Here is a 21,063-nt window from a genome sequence, read left to right as displayed (position 1 = left end):
TTTCTCAGAAAGTGACAATGCTCGCTCAGACCTTAACATATGGATTATTTGCTCACACCTTAATAAACCCTGGCCAGCAAGGATGATTGTGGGACAAGCCTCAGATCTTTCTTTATCTAGTAGGTGAGCTAAGAGTCCTTTGTAGGTGGTCATGACAAGGACCAAGAGACCTTTGAGACCTGGTAAGTGAAAGCAAGCTTGACTTCACAAATGCTTCTGAGAGATCTACTTGACTCATATCAACTATTGATTCATCCACTGGTAATACTGTTTATGGACTGAATGTTCATGTCCTCCAAATTTGTGTTGACATCTGTGGTGCCCTAAATGATAGTACTTGGAGATGGAACCTTTTGAAGGAGAGTAAGTCATGAGGACTGGTCTAGTGTCAATAATGCCTTCATGAAGGACTCTAGAAGTTGTGATGCTATTAGTCCTTTCTAGGGGCATTGTAGACAGATGAGCTCAGAGGGAGACAGCTCTCACCAGAACACTTCCACACTGACAACCTGATCTTGGGTTTCCAGGTTCTGGATCTGGGAGAAAATCGGTTTGCACTGTTGAAGCTACCCAGTCTGTGGAGCTTTGTTACCACAGCACCCGTAAGCTAATGAAAGAAACCACATAGCCAAGCAGCAGAGTGGATAGGAAAGCAAAGGAAACTATTTAAAGAGGCAGGTGTAGGAAAGGAAAATGCCTAGCCTGTTTTCCAGTCAGCCATGGTCGCATCACAGTCTGAATAAACAGGATATTCCATGTAGTGGCATTGGAATAGGAGTCATAAATGAACAAATTATACTTTATTTGACACAAACTAAGGAGTGAAAGTTAGCTTTAGATAAAGTAGAAGTTCTAAGGCTTTCATCTATACAAAGTCTATAACCTGGGTCAGAAGCTCTAAGGTTCTCATAATTCACAAAGGATGTATCCAGGGTCAGAACTTCTAAAGTTTTCATTGGCTTTTTCTAACTCCCACACTTACTAAGTGTATATCATGGCTACTATATATTTTACTAACTTTGCATCCTGAATCATATTATATACCATGTATGTACATAAAATCAAATTGGAACACAGGGTAAATATTCATTCAATCCTTCTCCCCATGTGCTGTTCGGAGCCTAAGACTTCCTCATTGCTGATTGACCCTTGGGCAGATTGTCCAGAAATCTATGAAGGCACAGGCATGTGTACACCCAAGTGTCTCTTGGGTAAGTGATGACTCACGGCTCTCTTGTTCCTGAAATCATGAAGCCTCAAACCTCGATCTGACAGCAGAGGCTCTGTGCAGATGGATGTTCTCAGTGACTAATGGCTGACAGTTTGCTTCTGATTTATTGTGTTTCTAGGTAAAAACAATTTGTTTCGTTTTAAAAAGCATTTTGCTATGCTCTTTTGCTAATTGAATGAAAAACTTAAATTTCTTTTCTATTGAGGACATGTGCAGTTTGAATAAACTAATGTCTTTAAATTAGATTTCCTTTTAGGGGAAAAAAAGCACAGTTTCAGTTTTTTTGTCGTATATTGACATAATTTTCTTTCCTTTCCTTTTTAAAAAAATGTTGAGTAACCCCCAGCTTTTTTTTTTACTATATTAACAGTGAAATATTATTCATATAAAGGCTATTTAGTAGTTATCTGAGATTTTTTTTTATTATTTATCCAAGTCTAGTAATGTACTTTAAGACAATTACAGGTAATTAGGAACAACCTTATTAACTGTAATTTCTGTAAAGTAAAAGCACAAGAAATCATTCTTTTCTTCCTCCCTGGAAAATATGCCACATTGAAGTTAATTTATTATTGTGTACTTCCCCTCCCATCTTCCCCTTTTGTCTTTTCTTGTTCCCTCTCCCCTCCCCCTTCCTCCCTTTCCTATCCATCCCCTTCCTCTTTCTTTGTGAGAGCAGGTCCTATGTAGCCAACACTGACCTTGAACTCACTATTCACTCAAGGATGATCCAGAACTTCTGACTTCCATGCCCTTACTCCCAAGTGCTGGGTTACTGGTGTGCACTATCTTGTCCAGTCTGCATGGTGTATGGAAGCATCAAACCCAGAGCTCTGTGCATGCTAGACAAGCACTGTACATACTCACGTTTATTAATATGATTAGTGTTGTTCTCATAGCAGAAGTGTTTCATAAAGAATTGTGATTTTTATTATCTTTTTAATTTGCAACAGCATCTTAGAGGAGTTTAAGAAGTCCATTTTTGTTTTTCATGGACTACAGTGAGCTTTCTAACAAAGGAACCCTCTTAGAAAGTGTGTGGAAGTGGATAGGTCTACCAGACTATTAACCCACAGGCCAGGGCCCTGTCGGAAATAATAAGACCAAATGCTTGAAATATTTGGGGACACATAACACAGATTTTGGGGAATGATCTTTAAGTCTCAATTTAAACGCTCATTATGAAAGCCAGTGGTATTTTTAAAAGTTGCCACTGACTGGATCTCGTTCTAAGGTCATCTTCTACTGACCTTGTGTTACTGAAAGATTTCACCAAGTCCCTAACTTTCAAATGTCTGTCATTTGCTTAGCTCCTCTGTTTCCTACTGTACTCTATCCATTTCTCAAGGACAGATATGGTTCAAATTCCTTAATGGTTCTCAGATCTTCCCTCTGCCTGCCTTTCCCCAAGGCAGATGCTGTACTTGTCTTTCTTAGAACACCACAGTAGAGGGTGGCAAATGCTCTACCTGAGAGCAACCACATAGGCCATGACTGCAGAAGGGTCTACACAACTAGTTGTCATAGCCTCTGTCTCCAGCATTTTCCCCTTCCCCTGGTGCTTATTTTCTAAGATATATGCTATGCCATTTTTCCCCCTTGCTGATAAAATAAAAGAATAGAATTTCCCATGATAAATGGGTTGGGTCCACTCCCTCTCATGTCTCTCCAAACCTGTAATTCCTGTGTATCTTGACACAATGCTTTCTTTCTCTTCCTTTCAGGACCAAGGCTACTTGTGTTTATGCTGTTCCCCATTACTGCCCCCATTCTCACCCTAGTGCTTACCTAACTCTGCTCCCAACTCAGGAAAACTGTGCTGGTCTTGATTTCTTATGCTATCACAGCATACCCGAATCCGGGTGACTTAGAAAGAACAGCGAATCCTTTTTTTACAGTAGAAGGTGGTAAGCTCTAGGTCAAGGTCTTGGTCTCTGATGACATCTGTCCTTCTGTGCCTTCAGGGCATGGGGCTGGTTATCTCTCTGTCTTCCTCTTATTACAGAGTGCTGATTCAATCTCCAGTGACCACTGGACTCGAAATTCCTGAGGATGCTATAAACTGTTATTAACCCTTTGTAGTAATGTTTGTAATTACTACGTCCCATTAATGTGGTGTGGTAAAGCTTGCGCATGTGTCACAACCTCTCCCATATTTTAGCAGCTGTTTAGACACAGTTTAATGTAAGTCTCTAAATTCAATGGAAGATAATTAAGACGATTCACATTTGTTAGCTGTGCAGCACATACTCCCGACAGTGGCTAAGTCATTTGGATTTAGGCAACTGTGTGGAATGCCCAGTTTGCGAGCAGCGGCTGTAGTGCTTTCAAACAGTGACTGTGTGGACTTAGCATGCCTGCTGCTGTTTCCATTTTAGCCTCAGAGATATCTTCCTGTGATTGATTTGCATCACTGAGCCAAACTGTCTCAGTTTTATGGGAGCGTTTTCTTCTAAATAGCCTGAAAATATACTTCCCCAATTTGATCTTGATTAATGAAAACTGCTCCCTCGTATATCAGACCCTCTGAGGATCCTGTACAATAGCTTTTTATGGAGACCAAATTGTGATTTGGGAGTAGAACAAAATTCTAAGTACTCTTTTTAAGAAGGAAGATGGAGACGTAATAGCCTCAGGAGCGAGTGGCCTTAACCGCCGAAGGTGGGCCGTGTCTGTTTAGATAATGGGATTCTTCTCAACAATTCTTTAGAAACACTTTTGTTCATTTGAAGCTAGTTGTGTTGAATCTTGGAGAAATTGTTCAAATATTATACATCTGTTTAATATTTGGTTTTGAGTAACAGCAGCATTTCTCAGTTAGGGGAAGAAATCTATATTTCACAACAAGGGAACCTGCAGATAAAGACTGTGTCCACATGATAGGTTGAAACTATGGGAACTCAAAGGAACCTTGGGAACACTTCCTCTCAGCCTCTCATTTTACAGATGAGGAAATCATGATCCAGTGTAGCTGTCACTGCCTAAATGGTGACACATTATTAACATCTACCCTAATGTGGGCATCGAAAGTCCACATTGTGTTCTAATTTTGCAAATCCATTTTCAAATTGCTGCCTGTTAAGAGTTGGGGCAGTCGTTTGACTGTTTCTGGTTCTGGTTCTTACTCTTGCTTTCCAGTGAGGCCAGTACAACATCTGCTAGCATACCCTCTTCAGAGCATTTTAAGTCCTGTGACTGGAGATGGTGCAAATCACCATTCTGTATGGCTTACCTTGGGCACTTGTTTGATAAAACGTCTCATAAGAACACAAGTCCCTTTGGGAAGGGAGGGTATATTTTGGCTCTAGGCTGAGTGTACAGCCTGTCACTCCGGGAAGGTCTGGTGGTAGGAATGTGCCAGGTGCCTGGTCACACTGTGTCTATTGTCAGCGGCCAAGGGACGAATGCTGGTGTTCTCCTCCATTTCTTCTTTTTATTTCCTTACAGTCATCCGTAGACCCAGCCCGCACATGACGGTGATGCCTATATGTCATCTTCAGCCTTCAGTTCCATCTTCTGGAGACACCTTCACAGGTGCACCCAGGAGTTTGTCTCCACAGGGATTCTAAGTCCAGTGAAGGGGACAATGAAGATTATCAATTCACTTAGTTCTACTTAATACACATAGTTCTAAGATGTCAGTTCTGTTTGACGAGCACCACTCTGAATACAATTAAGTTGATAACATTTCAGTTTCTTGCATCACAAGGGGTGACACATGGGGGGGATCTCCTCATTCCAACAGTATTTGTAAACAAGCAAAAAAAACAATGGTTAGGTGTCCTCACAACATAATTCTATTTGTCAAATAACAGATAGGTCAAAGATGTTGGTTCAACTATTCAGCAATGTATAGGCATACCAAAATTTCATGTTGCCCCCTAAAAATAATAAACTTTGTTTTATTAATGCAATAAGTATAATAATAAAATTTCCATAAGCTAACTAAAATTTTAAAGGATGCCAAAACCAGGCTGACATTATGATGTTTCCCTTGGCTTGGTAATCTTGCTTTTGATTTAACTTAACCTTGATGCCAGGTTAAAGAGGAACCAAGAGGAAATGGTCAGAGTCGTCTGTATCTCTAATTTCACTTTCTGTAGTTCCAGTTACCTACAGCCATGCTCCAAACACTCTTGTTTGTAAAGAAGAGGAAAATTCTTGCAAGCCATTTTGAGTAAGACAGTGAGATTTCCGGTCTTTTCCTTCCATACCAAGTGGGTTTTAAATCATCCCTTTGTCCAGCACAGGGCAGTCTCCCCCATGTAAGCTACCATCCTGTTGGTCACTGTAGAAGCTGTGTGAACCATCATCTCTGTTCTCTCAGAGATTCAGTTTTGTGTTCAATACATCTTATTGTATATGTATGAGTAGCCTCAAACTATAAAAGTTATAAAGCTCGCCATTCTGATATTACAAAGAAAAGCTGTAAATAGATTCGTTCAAGTGAAACAATGAAATCTCTAGTATAATAATGCAAACCAAAACACAAAACTGAATCATAACCCAAGGCTGGAGATATAATTTGCTTGGTTCCTTGCTTCTTAGGATGCAGGAAATCCTAGATTAGGCCTTTCCAACAGAAAGTAAACAAACATGCAAACAAAAACAACACAAAGGGGTGTGGTGCCTAGCTGTAATTCTGACAATCAGGAGGTAGAATTAGAATCAGATGTGCAGGGTCATCCCTGGCCACATAGAGAGTTGGGAGCCAGCAGCCTGAGAGACAAAAGAGCCCCCTTCAAACAAAAGCAAATGAAAGTGTTCATGGGATAGACAGTAACAACGTCCCTTTGTAGACAGACAGTCATCACTCAAGACTGTTCCTCTACATTCCTATGCAATTTCCTAGTAAAGGGCACATAGGATTTACAAACAGTATTACAGAATTGAGTCTTTTCCAAGATGTATTTGCTAAGAGGCTTGGAAGATTCTGCCCAGTGGTAAAGTTGGAGCTACCCTGATTGTGCCCCTTAAAGCGTGTCCGTTTCCTTTTTATGTCTGCTGTCAGGCCAGCTGAATATGTTAAGGTGCCTTAGCATCTCAAAAGTAACGGACTAATCCAGTTAATTACAACTGGAGCTGCCAGGATCTCATCTCCTGACCTCTTTCCTGGAGACTCAAATACCTTTTCAAGACATCAAAGGGGAGAAAGGGTTTACCAGATATTTTCGACTTTCTAAAATAAGTTAACATCTCCCTAACCTTCTCTGAATGCTGACCCTCCCTCCAGCTGATCCCACAAATCAGGCTTTGTCTTCTGTACCCCGTCTCAGATTGTTCTATAAAGCAACTCCGATGACTTGGCACTCATAACAGCAGCAATGTGCAGTTGCTTCTTTCTCTTGCCTCCCGGAAGCTGTCTGTCAACATTGCCTCTGATTAAGGTTGGTTGGGCTCAGCCTACTTTCAGGAATGATGATCTTTTCAGGAGTCCAGGCTAATGAAGTCTGATGTCATTTCAGAAGGTTTGGTGAGGTCAAATATGCCAACACGTTTTTAACCTTACGTTTTGGTTGGGCCTATACTGCGTTGACTTATATTCCATGTCTGAAGAAGGAAAACACATGGGCACACTCGAAGTTCATAGGTGAGAACTGTACTCTGCCTACAGGGAATATGGCAGGGATGAGTGCAGGAGTCTTTACTGCAACTTACAGTCACGGTTGGATTGATCAAGGACTGTATAAGCTACGCTGACATCGTGAGGTTTGACTTAAATTTTTCTTGTTCTTGTTTTCTTGACTTTGATAACGTAAAACTAGAACACACTCAGTGGAAAGTGGATTTCCAATGTTAAGGTATTTCCAGACTTGTAACGTGAGTGCTAAGTGGTGCTGACGAGTCTCACGGCTCCTGGTTACAAACCCTGTCACGAGAATGAGCAATCTGCTCTTCCAGATGTGTGCTGTTAAGCGATGATGCCCTGTAGGTGGTGCCCAACAGTTTGCAACGTAGTACTTTTCAGTTTACAGTAGGTCTATGAGATGAAGTCTCACTGCACACCGACGAACATCTGTAGTGGAGAAAGGGCAGCAGATCCTTAGGTTCCCACAAATCCCACAGTCATTCCCTTCAACAGGTTTCTATCACAGTCCTGACTAAATATTACAGGTCCTTAAATACTCAGAAAAGGACTCTGAGTTTCATTTCTTCTGCCTGTTTTGGAATTAATAAAATGATTGTTCTTTAAATCAATGGCAGAGCATATCACTGGACTGCTGGAAGGCAGACATCTCAGGAAAGTAACAGTCACACCGTGGAACAGCCAGAGGGAGACAGTAGAGCCAAGATGCAGACAGCAGAGGGCTTACAGCTTTAATTCTCCAATAGCCTCACTCTAAAGGGAGATGTATCCTGCAGGAACATATTGAGGCTTAGAACAACAATTTTAAGTCCTTAACTTTACGTCAATGTCTACAAAATGGGGGCTGTAGTTACCAAATAAGAGTGAAAAAACTTACTGATACTGTGACAGATAACATTAAATATTATTTATAGAGTTAGATGCCTATCCTCTAATGCTATCTACATCTCCTTGTTTATGTGCTTGTCTTCACTAGGTATAATCTTAAAATCTTTATAATTATTCAAGAGTATTAATTTGCTTAGGCATAACTAAACAGGAAAGTAATAAAGACCAACACAGAGATATTTCTCATTTAGATAGAAGTTTATCTCCTGATTTCTTTATTTTACTTTGTGATCATATTTGATTAATTAAAACCATTTTCAAGACAATTTTGAAAGCCAAAACAGAATAATGAAGTCTCTAAAGGATTAGGCATATCATTTCCCACTGAGAGCAGATAAGGGTCCCCCTGCTTTGTATGTGGTGAGTGACTGCACTAACCCATTTATGCTCTGGTTGGTGGCTCAGTCTCTGGAAGCTCCAAGGGGTCCAGGTTAGTTGACACTGTTGTTCTTCCCTTTCAGCTCCTTCTATCCTTCCATGGGGGTCTCTGACCTCAGTCTAATGGTTGTCTGTAAGTATCTGCATCTGTCTCAGCCAGCTGCTAGTAGAGCCTCTCAGAGGACAACCATGCTAGGTTCCTGCCTGCAAGCACATCATAGCATCAGTAATAGTGTCAAGGTTTGGTGCCCACCTATGGGATGGATCTGTAGTTGGGCTGGTCACTGGAGGGCCTTTCCTTCAGTCTTGGCTCCATTTTTGTCCCCACATTTCTTTTAGAAAGGTATAATTCTGGGTCAAACAATTTGAAGGTGGATTGGTGGTCCCATCCCTCCACTGGGGTCCCTGACTATTTACTGGAGGGGGTCTCTGTGGGTTCCATCTGTTGGGCATTTCGTCTAATATCACCCTGGTTGAGTCCTGGGAACCTCCTTCATCCCAAGTCTCTGGGACTTTCTAGATGTTTCCCCCACCCCTATCCCCAACAGATGCATATTTCCTTTCATTCTCCTGGCCCTCTGAGACTCCTGCCTCTCCCCCATACCTGATCCTGCCCACTTTTCTCCTCCCCCTGCATCCTGCTCTATACCCTGCAGTACCAAATATTTGGCCAAGACTCAGTTCATAATGCAAAAACAGTAACATCGATCTCAGTATGCAAACTGTCTCTCATCTTTAATTTTTTTTTCAGAGCTGAGGACCGAACCCAGGGCCTTGCACATGCTAGGCAAGTGCTCTACCACTGAGCTAAATCCCCAGCCCCTTAATTTTAACTTATTTTAAAAAATTTTTTTAAATTTTTAAAAAAAATTTTTGTCTCTCATCTTTAATAAATGTTGAAGTTATACATACACCAAAGAATTGTTTTCAAACAAGCAAACAAACAAAAAAGAGTAATTAAGTAAATATGTTACATTAACTTAAGGTATTTTGTAGTATATTATATAGTAATTGTACTACACTCAGCTACTTTGTGGAATTACCTTGACGAAGTATAATTTTCTTACATTCTTCACTTGAGCATTATAAACCATAGCACCACTATGGTATTTTTTCCCAGCAATTAATTAATTAATTAATTCCTTCATTCACTCTACATCCAGACCCTCTCCCACTGAGGCCAGACAAGGCAGACCAGTTAGGGGAACAGAATCCACAGGCAAGCAACAGAGCCAGGGACAGCCCCTGCTCCATGTGTTGGGGGACCCACATGAAAATCAAGTTGCACAGCTGATTGTGTGTGTGTGTGTGTGTGTGTGTGTGTGTGTGTGTGTGTGTGTGTGTGTGTGTGTGTGTGTATGGGGTAGAGGTGGGGTGGTCAGGTCCTGCCTGCCCTTGTATGCTCTTTGATTGGTGCTTCAGTTTCTGGGATTCCCCAATGGTATTAATTTTTTTTAATATTTCTTTGAACACAGATTTATATCTTGCTTTTCACTAAACATTTTATAAGCACCATGCTACTCCACACCTTTCATGGGTGTTGTCTAAGGAATGTACAAGAACCTATCAAGATGAGAATATAATTGCCAGCCAACACTCAGAGGCAGAATTTAGGCAGTCTTGTTCCCTCCTGGCACTAACATTATGACATAAAGGAGGAGGGAGCAGAGACTGTGGAATCCTGCGACTGTGGCTGGCAAAACACCAAGTGAGGAGGATGTGTGTCATAAATGGGAAAAAGTGCCCAGGATTCCGGATGGAACAATGGGTCACAGGGGAGTCTGCTGTTGGACCGGTAGAGAAGTCAGTAAACCCAAGAGGCTCATCCTGGTGACAAGGAAGACCCTGTGCCCCATGTCTCTGGCCGGGCTGACCCACTCCCACTCTGTTGTGATACTTTAATCTTCCTCGAATGGTACTGTTCCTCCCAGACACTTTCTGTAGACTCTAGTGTATTTCTGATTCCTATTATTGAGATTAGAAAATAATATGGATCTTTCCTCTTTGACCTTTGAAAAATGAGCATGGTAATAGAACAACAAGAACAAAACTATCCAGGGATTTTTTTTTTTTTAGGAATTCCTTTCTTAAGGCCAGTAAGAATCCAATACCTTTGAAACGGGCAAAGAATTAAAGGCTAGAGTACTGGTTAGTTTTTTTATTTGTTCTTTTAGTTTGTTTTTTTTTATTTGTTCTATTGATTTGGTTTGGTTTAAAATTTTTCCCCATGGTTTTGTTTGGTCAGCTCAACACCAGCCAGATTCACTTGGATTGAGGGAGTTTCAAAATGTGTTTATGTGACTGGCTTGGAGGCAAGTCTTGGGGCGTGTTTTCTTTTTTAATGGTTGATGTGGCATCCTAGCAACTCCAGGCAGTGCCACCCCTGTGGAGATTGTTTGGGAATAGATAAAAATGCAGCACAAGCAAGCCATGAAAAGTACGGGGTGCTCCTCCATGGACTCTGTATCCATCCTGCTTTGAGTCCTGCCCTGACTTCCTTCATGATGAACTGTAAGCTTTACGATGAAAGAAATCCCTCCTGCTACACATTGCTTTTGGTTAGCAGGAGGAAGCAAAGGAGAACAGCTGGGCAGTATTTGAAAACTACCTGCAAAGTGGGAAATACCAAATCAAACAAGTATTGTTCAAGCTTTCCTAAATTTTGATCTGAGAATGTCACCAGGCATTTGATCTGAGAATGTCACCAGGCCTTCAGAAGAAAGGGGGTAAATGTCCTCATAGCCTTACTTCAGGAGGTCCTAAGCCTTTTGCATAGGGTCTGTTTCATCAAAATTTCAGTATTGCTAAGAGGAACTTGAGCTCTCTATGGCGCCAACTCTTTAACCAGAGTGTCTAGTTTGGGTGGTAGAATTCTGTGCAAGATTTTTATTTCTCTTGAATCCTAAAATCAAGGTCTGTTAACTATCCCATCAGCATGATGAAAATAGTATTAGAAAAACAACAGAAAAAAAAAAGGAAACCAATAGTATGAATGTCCTGCCTTTCCCTCTGAATTTTGAGACAAGGCCTTTCATTAAGTGGAATAGACTGGTCTTGAACTCTCTCTTGAGACTGGTCAGGCCTTGAGCATGTGACATTTCTGCCTTGGACTCCTGAACCACCTGGATCAGAGTCCTGTGCTACCCAGCTCTGCTCTTTTAATTGCCTACTACTGTGTACAACCATCTCATAAACAGATTTATATGTGCATATTAAAGTTCTATATTTTAGTACTTTTATGTTATAAAACATAGAATAGAAAAATAACAGGCATTCATTATATAATCTTGAGAAACATTTTAAAAGCCTCACAAGTTATATAGAGTGACTTCCCCAAACTATATTCAGTTAATAGCTCTTAATGTCTTGTTCTGAATTGTGTGTGTGTGTGTGTGTGTGTGTGTGTGTGTCTAAGCACATATATATTGCATGGTTAAAAGAAAATCTTCCCTTGCCCCCTCTGTGAGCTTTCTTGAATCAACTGTCAACAAATAAATTAATAGCAAAGGGCATATTTTTGTTTGCTTTTGAAATAGGGTTTTACGCATCCTCCAGTGTTTTTACACATCCTCCAGCCTGGCTTTTAAATTTGAGATTCAACTTTGTCAGACTCCTGAGTGGGAGATAGGAGATTCCAGACATGAGCTACCATGTCAGGATGTCCATATAAATGTCCCTGCACAGTGGTGGCTAGCAGGAGAGTGATTACCTACCCGCCAAGGGAGATTTGCAGGGTTACCTCCATTCAGGCGGTGAGGGAAAAGTGGACTTCCTTATGAGAGGTAGTCAGTGGAGTTTTTTTTTGGAATAGGGAAGTTGGAAACAGTTGTCACTGGAATTTGAATGTACCGGTGGGTCAGACTTCTTTGAACAGCACTCAGTCGATGCAAGTGAGGTGCATTGCTGTCCTCTTCCGACAGGTTATCCATGAGAGCTTAAGGAGGTGCTGGAAATGAATGCGCTCCTTCAGAACCAGCATTAGGTACCTAAGCTGAGCAAAGCCCATCCTATGAAACTTGGTTAAGAGGACAGAGACAAGGCATGATAGGATGGGCAGTGATTTTCATTCTCAGATAGTGTCTGTAGATCCACACTTCATGGTTCTGTCCCCTCAGCCAGAACACTGCAGCGGTCCACCCGCACAGTACATCCTTCAAAACACACAGGAGCTGGCTGGAGAGGTGGCTCAGCCTTTCAGAGCACTTGCTGCTTTAGGACAGGGACTGGGTTAGTTAACCCACACCCACAGGGTGGCTCCAGTCCCAGGGTCTTCTTATACCTTCTCTAGCCTCTGTGGACACTGCATGTATGTGGTAGATGCTCACACACGCAGACAAGTGTGTAATACATAGATAATGAAAATAAGTATGATAAAATAGAACCACACTTTACCGATTCTACCTTTCTTGTTTTGCTCAGTGGTTTGCACGGATCCGCTACGTCCCTTTTTTCAGGTTTATTAGATACTGATCCGATATTTCCTAATGAATGAAACAATTTTCCCCATTGTGATGACTGTCCCCAAGAGCTCTACTCAGATATCATTGCATAATTTTGTAATTTTCTGTGGAAAAGGCAACCTCACAGTCCAGTTGCTGTGTTTATGGCTCTTAGAAATGATTTACCGTGAGAGTTGTGGGAATTCCCCGGGACATTTTGAAAACATCACTATAAGCCTTATGCTGTGAATAGCACAGACCCTCTCTTAGTACTAATGGAGGCTGACATACAGGGCAGTCCTGTATGTCAAAACAGGTATAGAAGACTCAGCTCCATGCCTCCTCAGGCCTCTGGTGGCCATTGGCAATACTTGATGTTCTGTGTTTTCTTCCATCTCTGTTCTGCATCCCTCTTAAGGTCCCTGTGTTTGTCTCTCCAAACTCCACCTCTCTAGTCTTCTAAGGACAACATGACCACAAGCAGGTCTCACCTCAATAATACAGAGCAAAAGAATTGTCAGAAGCTTGTACTTTTGCTCTGTGAGGTACTGATACAGGTCCTGAGAACATAAACGTTGCCACCATTCAGCCTACTGCCACTGTTCACTTTTGTGAGGCTGATAGCATAATCCCATAAACCAGGATAACTGACTGGTATTAGCAATTGATTTCTAGTTCTTCACAATGATCTATACATCAGTATGCTATTATTTAACTTACCAATTGTGATTGTGAAATCCTTAGTTAGTTTAATCCTTAACATCAATTAGAATTTTCAGAGTCATTTTAACCGCAGTTAAGAGTTTTCGTGTAAAAAGTAGCTTTTGCATGGCTGACATTAGGAAGCCCATGCAGTCTTGATATCTTTCTTATCTAGCTGTCAATGTTAATTGGCCAATAGGATTTAAAAGATGGACCACTTAGAACAGTAGAAAAGCCTCCTGGGATTGCCTTCTAATTTTAATTCAATTATAGGTTGAAAAAGACAACGTTTGGTTCCATTTAATTACTGTTTTTAAATGGGATGAGCCGGCAACCCAAGGTAAACCACTGTGTATCAGTTTGGCATTGCTACCTGTTTTGTGTAGGAAAGAAGAAACAGCAAACAGTTCACAGGAATGTTCTCTATAGAGGACCGTAACCTACTTAGGTGACACGTAACCCAATGTTGGGTATGTGTACCAGAGTCCATAGTTTAATCTAGAAAGTCTGGAAGATTTTCAGTGAAGCCAACGGTCTCCCAACTGCTGTTGAGTTTATCTGGGCCTTAGTTTACTGAGTCTATTAGTTCAGGACCTCATTTTTAGGGATGAACGCCACCCTGTCTGGTTAAAGTTTGGGAAGTTAAACAAAGGCACCTTAACAGTTCATTAAGGAAAATGCTGTTAATTCTGTACCATGGAAGGCAAGAGAGCCTTGACTGAAAGTCTAGCCATCAATAATCACTAACACTCCTATTACTATTATGTCTAATGTAGATCAATCAAACTGATAAAATTATATTCATTCTAGAACACAAGGCAAATTTCTGTTGAAATTGCCTGAAATAGCATTTTCAATAGACCCCAATTTGGTTTTTATTAATAGTAATAATTAAACATGTTGAAACCACTTGAAAAATTTTTAGAAAACATAGATATAAGTAAGCTGAAACAACCATGAACTTTAGGGAATTGATGTGTACTTGTAGTTCTTAAATTCAGTAGTTAGTATATGAGTTCTGGTGAATGTAGAAAGAACATGTACAAGAATTAAAACCTGTAAATTCACCATAGTAATAAGACTGAGGTGTGCTGGGTATGATGTGTACTGTAACCTTGGCACTTGGAAGGCTCTGAGGCAGGAGAATCCTGAGTTTAAGAGTAATACAGTTCATGTAGCAAGTGCCAGATCAGCCTGTGTTATGAAAACAAAGCAAGATCCTTTTACAAAACCAAATCAATACAGCAAAACCAAAATGAACAGGTCAAAGGAAGTGAAGGAACTTGTTCCTAAGTTACTAAGTTCCTAAGTCTGGTTGCAGAACTCTGCAGACCATGCTACCAAAGAGATGCTAGTAATAGCAACAATTTGGATACTTACTAGACTCGCTTTGAGAAACTCATTTTGCATCTACAATCCTCTATGCCTCCATTAGCACTTTGATCCAAAGTACTGGTAAAGTATAAAAGTAAATAAATGCAGTATCCGGAAGTAAGAGCGTTATTGATTCCCATACCCTGCAAAGCCCGTATGCATGTGGAATGCTTAGGTACAGCCAAGAGATCGCGTTAGCAAATATGGTGTCGTCCCGTGACAGAACAGCAAGCGCTGCCTTGTAGTAGGCAGGAGGGAAGTAGCCTACAAAACTCTTCCTTGATGAAAGAGAAATAAAAACTTCATCTTTGCTTAAGAATGGCTGATTGAATTCAACACGATCACGCATTGTTAAAATTGACAATACATATAACTGTGTGTGTGTGTGTGTGTGTGTGTGAGTGTGTGTGTGTGTGTGTGTGTGTGTGTGTGCATGTGCCTAAGTGTCTATAAATTAGAGATGGTAGATCAAAATCAGTAGAGAAATGATATAGCATAGATCAATAAAAAAAAAAGTCAAGTTGAGGCTTTCTGGATTTTTAAGCCATTTGTTAAACGGCAACTGTGTTGTAGATTGATTTTTCTAAAATATGGGTTGGTTAGATTATACACTAAAATTTCACAGAAGTTTTGGCAAGGAGGTGGATTCGCAGCATCCCGAGATTCTTTTCCTCAGAGCTCTTTGTATTCTTTCTTCTTAACTGGTGTGTGTAAGACATTGGGTATAATTAATCATAGCCTGGGGGACCAGAGCCTGCTTTTGAGGGAAGCCTCAGGCCTTCCTCTGAGACTGCCCTGGGTGAAGTTTGCTGTACCAGAGGAAAAATGAAGAGAATTTATTCCTCTGAAAGTGTTAAGAGTTGACATGGACTGGCCACTTGGGGCGGGTGGAAGCATGGTAACTTACCCAGCTTTTGAGAGACATGGCGACCCTAAGTGTTCCAGGTAGGACCAGAGCTGTCAGAAGCCACTCTTCCACAGGCCCAGCACGTCCACTGAGTGTAGACACTTCACCGCTGGGAAATGTGAAGCCTTTAACTCAATCTCATGTCAACTGCTGAGATCCAATCCGTGACTTTCAGACTCCTTTGTTCTTCGCCCCACATCCTTCATCCTTCTGCACAAGTTCACAGAGTCTCCTCTCAGCACTGCGTGACAGGCTGCCCTAGAGCCAAGCAGGGGACCGCTTATTTAAGTGAAAGAATCTAGTTTTCTCCTTGTCCTGTGCTTAATCTGGTACAAATTGCCTTTATACCAAATTTTAGATATTTTGTGTCATATGAAGGTTAATATCTTTAATAAAGACATTTAATCTACTAGATTTAGACTTGGTTAGAAAGTTTGAATTCTGAAACAGATCCTTAAAATAGTCCTTTTTGCCCCTTACCCTCCACCGTGTCACATGGTTAAAACCCATATGTTATTGATAGTATTTAGGATAATTTTGTTAAACCTCATATGTATACACACACATAACACATACTTTAATGCCAAATTATTTAATAGTTAAGTAGATATAAGTATTGAGTGGTAGCAATGAATGTCAATAAATTTTCTGTTATAATATAAGTTGTATACTCTATTATTTGCAAGATGTCTACATATGTCCAGGTGTGTGTCCATTTGTGTGTAATATACAGGAAACCAGAGGCCAGTTCCCAGAGTGTTTTTTTTTTTTTGGGGAGGGGGGAGGCATCTGCATTGTTTTTGATGCAGGGTCTCTCACTAGGGTCTGGAGCTCAGCCGTTCACCTACACTGGCTGACTTGCAAGCCCCAGAGATCCTGTTGCCTCCACGTCCCAGGGCTAGAATCCTAAGAAGGGACCACAGGCTGGATTATTCACATGGATGCTTATAGTCATGTTCAGTTCCTTATGCTGACACAAAAGTACTTCATCCACTGAGCTATCTCTGCTGGCCCTATAATTTGTTATTCTATATTTAAGAAGCTGATTCTTCTTTCCCTTGCGTATTTCATGTTAGCTCCATCTATATGATTTCTCCAGTCATACCTGAGTAACCAAATTGAATTTACATATGTCTATGCATACACGCACATTTATTATTGTAATTATGAAAGATGTATAGTTACTGGGGTGAATTAAAGCTTGCGACTAATGAGGCAGTGGACCACAGTCAAACATTTATTACCTGCTTTTATTTTTCTGTAGATAATCTGGAGCCTGCTCTACCTTTCCCTTCACATTGCCTTCAAATATTGCACATTGACATAAAGTGACTAGGCTTAACTACTCTACATACCACTGAAACCTGTTAAAGTGGTCATCTAACAACAGGTATTTTGCTTTGCATATTTTTGCTTGTAGTTCCTTTGGTCATACTTACAAATAAAACAGAGAAACATAACTGCTTCCAAGTACATAGAATATTACACAGCTGTTCACAAGGAAACACATCATACAGGAGTGTGTGTGTTCAGACTGAATCTTGACTGTTGGTCAACTTCAGCTGCTAAGAAGCAAGAGGTGTTTTGTGGGATGTGCTACTCTCCTAAGGGTAAGGGAGTGGGACCTTAATACTATGAACTGTTAGCAGAGTGCCAACAATAACCCCACCCCCCCCACGGGTTATGGTCTCTCAGCCCGTAAGTTCTCGGCCTCAATAACTAACCGGCAGGTGCCTGTGGTACAGTGTGGAGTCACCATGAATCCAACCAGAAAGTGCTTGTTTGTTTGCATGCCTTGGCACTGTTGCACCCGGGGGCACACTTCTTTCCAGGCAGGCAGTTACTGTAGCTCTGAGATTGATAGTAACTGTTCTCCTCTGGTAGCATGCGTAACTCCTTCAAATGCTATGGAAATTAGAAAGGATGAAACTCCCCAGCCATACCAACATGGTTTCTCCCTCTCTGTGACTGAAGCATGGGATCTACTCAATCTCAATGTAATACCATCAAGCTCTAGATAGCCGAGAGTTGCAGCAGACTTTAGTACTTGGAGGTCTGTGAGAGTTTATTGGCCAACAACTCCAATAAATGTAAAAGACTCCTAGCATTAGTATTTTTTGTTTTTGTTTTTGTTTTTGTTTTGTTTTTGTTTTTGACTATAATTTACAGCTGGTGGATTTTTGTTATACGGTAATAATGTTTGAGGTTTTATGCATGTATATGCTTAAATTTTAGGAATGTTCTGCACTAGTTTTTCCTATGATGATTTCTGAAAGCCTTTGGTATTAGTTATCCCTCCTCCACCCTGCCTTTCCACCCCAGCCCCTTTATCCCATCTTTTGTACCCCTCCTCACCTCCACTCATGCTGCTGAGTTCTGCTTTCCATACCTTGAAACCCCCTCTTGACACAATATTTTACTAATTTTCTCACCTCTGAGGGTATTCACATGAGACTTCTATATCTAACCTCTTCAGAGGAGAGAAAAGCCAGAGGTAGTTGTCATTCTGGATCCAGGCTGCCTTGTTCAGAACGCTTGTTTACAGATTCATCAATTTCCCTGTAAATATCAGAATGTATTCTTTCATATAGGTGAATAGCATTCTGTGTTATAAGTGTGCTACATGCTATTCATTCATCAAGGACGATGTAGGCTGTTTCAAATTCCTGTCTATCATGAATAGAACATCACTGAGCAGGGCCTGAGCAAGCACCTCTGGAGTAAGTTAGTCTTTGGGTTTATGCCAAGAATGATGTAACTGGATGCTACGGTGGCTCTGATTCTAACTTTATGCAGACCTTCCATATATCCACTGAGACTGTCAGAGTGACTCCTCCCACCAGTTAGTAAGCGTTCCTTCTCCTTCTCCATTCCCACACCAGCAATTTCATTGTTTATATTTTGCCATTCTGACTCATATAAAATGATATCTCCAAGTTATTTGGCATTTCAGTTTAATTTTCAGGGCTAAGGATCTTGACTGTTTAAAAATCATTCCTCAGATACTTATCTTTTGAGTATTTTCTGTTTGGTACGTTGCCTCACTGGCTTTTTTTTCCTCTTGATATTTGGCCCCTTTACTATCTTTGTGTATTGTAGATACTAATCCTCTGTCAGATATATAGCTGGAAAAGATGTTTTCTCATTCTGAGGGGTAAAACTCTGTATCTCCAGAAAAGTCAGGGGGAAGCCCTACAAGTAGAAGGAATCAAGTATCGAGATAAAATAAGCAAACAAAATATGTTAATGAGCACAGGATAGTAGGAAAGACAGGATACCATAAAGGACTGCATCTTCAAGTTGAAGCATAGAGGAAAGAATCCTACATTAATGGTTCATACCAGATCCTTAATAAGAGCATGGAAGAAAATGTCCTAAACTAAGATAACCGTACAAGCTAAGATAACCGTACAAACATAAGTAGCACACCCAACAGCAGCTGGTCAACACTAACAATGAGGCACCCCCAGTCTGTGCACGACACAACACCAAACATACGGAATCAAGCAACACGTTGAGAAAGATGAAGACATACAAATATAAGCAGCACACTGAACCCACAACTAGAGAAGACCAAAACAGAAACTCCTCACAGTATCATATCATAGTCAAACTCTACACCTACAGAATAAGGAAAGAATATTGAAAACAGCAAGAGAAATACCACCTGAGTTCCCTATAAAGGACAGAAGCTGACTTTTTAAGGAAAGCTTTAAGGTTTGAAAGAGCCTGGTGGCCAGGACTGCTAACTTAGATGGAGTTACCCAGAAAAACTGCCTGCAGTAGTTGGAGAAAGGAAAGCTTTTCATGATGCAAGCAACCTACAAAATCTAATATCAAACAAAAAGTGCTAATCTGAGAACTGGAAGCAATATTCTGAGCTGAGGGGAAGAGTAAGCGTAGACAATGACTCTAGCAAGAAGACAGAGCTGAAGCCTCATCCAAACAACCCCGGCTAAGAATACAAACCAGCAGACAGTGTTCAGAAGGATTCCAGTGTACACCTGACTTTCACTAATAACTCTGTTAGTGACCTCAATGCTCCTGTTAAAAGACACAGCAGAAACAATCCCCAGCAAGAAGAAAATCTTAGACAGATTGCTATGACTTTTTAGAATCATCATCATCATCATCATCATCATCATCATCATCATCATAACAAACCATAATAATAAAAATACAATACTACTTGACAGATTGCTATGCCAGACTTCAAGACATTTTAAGAGCCATAATGATAAAAATATTGAATGGACAGGAAACCAGAAATATAGAGCCCTAGAACAAAATGGAAGGGTCAAACATGGGCGCACAGAACTATAACCATGTGATTTTTTGACAAAGAGACAAAAGGCATACTGGCAGAACAGAAAACATCCTAAACATATGATTCTGGGAGCCTGGATCTGCACATGCAGAAGAATGAAATTAGATCCATAACGGTCATCCTGCACATAAATCAGATTTGAGTGGACCAATGATTTCAGTTTGAAACCTGAAACCCTAAACTGCTAGGAGAAAACCTATGTAACCTAGGAAAGGACTACTAACAGAACTCCATTTTAAAAAGGTGGTAAAATGCCCCCAAACCGACAACTCAGACCTCATAAAACTAAAAATTGCATTATAGCTAAGAGAAACATCACTCGGGTGAAGAAAAAATCCAAAAGCAAGAGAGCGTCTGTCCCAGCTGTGCATCAGAGGATTCATACCCACGATATACAGAGCTACAAAGGAAGTCAAGGAAATAAATGGTCCAACTAAAAGATAGCTTGGGATCTCAATAGTTTTAAATAGAACACTTAAATGGCTAAATAATACCTCAAAAAAGGATTCATTATCCTTAGCAATTAAAGGGATTCAGATTAAATAACTTTGATTCCTTCTCACACTAGCCAGAATGGCTGAGATACATACTCTTGTCTACCTGGCCCAATCTATTTGTGATGCTTTCTTTGGAACATTTTGTTTGAATTCCAGACTTTTTCATTTCAAATTTTGTTTCATTTTTGGATTTTCTTTATAGATTCTCTTTATTGATTATAGCCTTGGATTGTTTTCATTATTTAATTCAACTTTGTGTTTGTCTAATGGTGTTGATTACAGCATTTATTCTTACCCTTTTTGAGACCTTTATAATTATTTTATTTTTTATTATTTTTGAGTTCTTTATAATTATTGCTATTTTAAATTCATTAGTTATTTTGTATCATCTAAGTCTTTTCCCAGAGGACATTATTATGGGAGCACCATTTTTATTATTTAACTTTATTTTAATTTTTGAGTTCATGGTTAAAACATTTCCTTTTCTTCCCTCCAAATCCTCCCATACATCCCCCAACTCTTTCAAATCCATGGCCTCTTCTTTTTTACATGCTAATTGTTACTGTATACGTATTTGTATATGACGTATATTCCTAAATATAAGCTTTTCCATCTGTGTGATGCTACCTATATGTTCAGTACTGGACAATTGCTATGCTCCTACCCTGAGGAAGACAACTTCTCCCCCTCCCTGCTCTTCCGTGGGCTGTAGTTCTCTGTAGTTGGCACCAGG

The 21,063-nt window shown here is 40.4% G+C and overlaps 1 protein-coding gene across 5 annotated transcripts in view; it reads left to right on the top strand.

Annotated features, from left to right (window-relative positions):
- The window catches only part of Slc16a7 (solute carrier family 16 member 7), a 153,733-nt gene that overhangs the window by 64,798 nt on the left and 67,872 nt on the right, over nt 1-21,063 (top strand). For 3 of the 5 annotated variants that reach the window (XM_032913358.1, XM_032913342.1, XM_032913350.1), the window contains exon 2: nt 16,771-16,896. The exons of the other annotated variants lie outside the window; for them this stretch is intronic. The gene's annotated coding sequence lies outside the window, so the exon portion shown is untranslated. The remainder of the gene's footprint in view (nt 1-16,770; nt 16,897-21,063) is intronic. 5 annotated transcript variants of the gene reach the window in all.

This window comes from Rattus rattus, chromosome 1 (genome assembly GCF_011064425.1).
Source record: "Rattus rattus isolate New Zealand chromosome 1, Rrattus_CSIRO_v1, whole genome shotgun sequence".
Lineage (NCBI taxonomy): Eukaryota > Metazoa > Chordata > Mammalia > Rodentia > Muridae > Rattus > Rattus rattus.
Note: the sequence above shows the minus strand (reverse complement) of the source record. Positions and strands in the feature narration are given on the sequence as shown.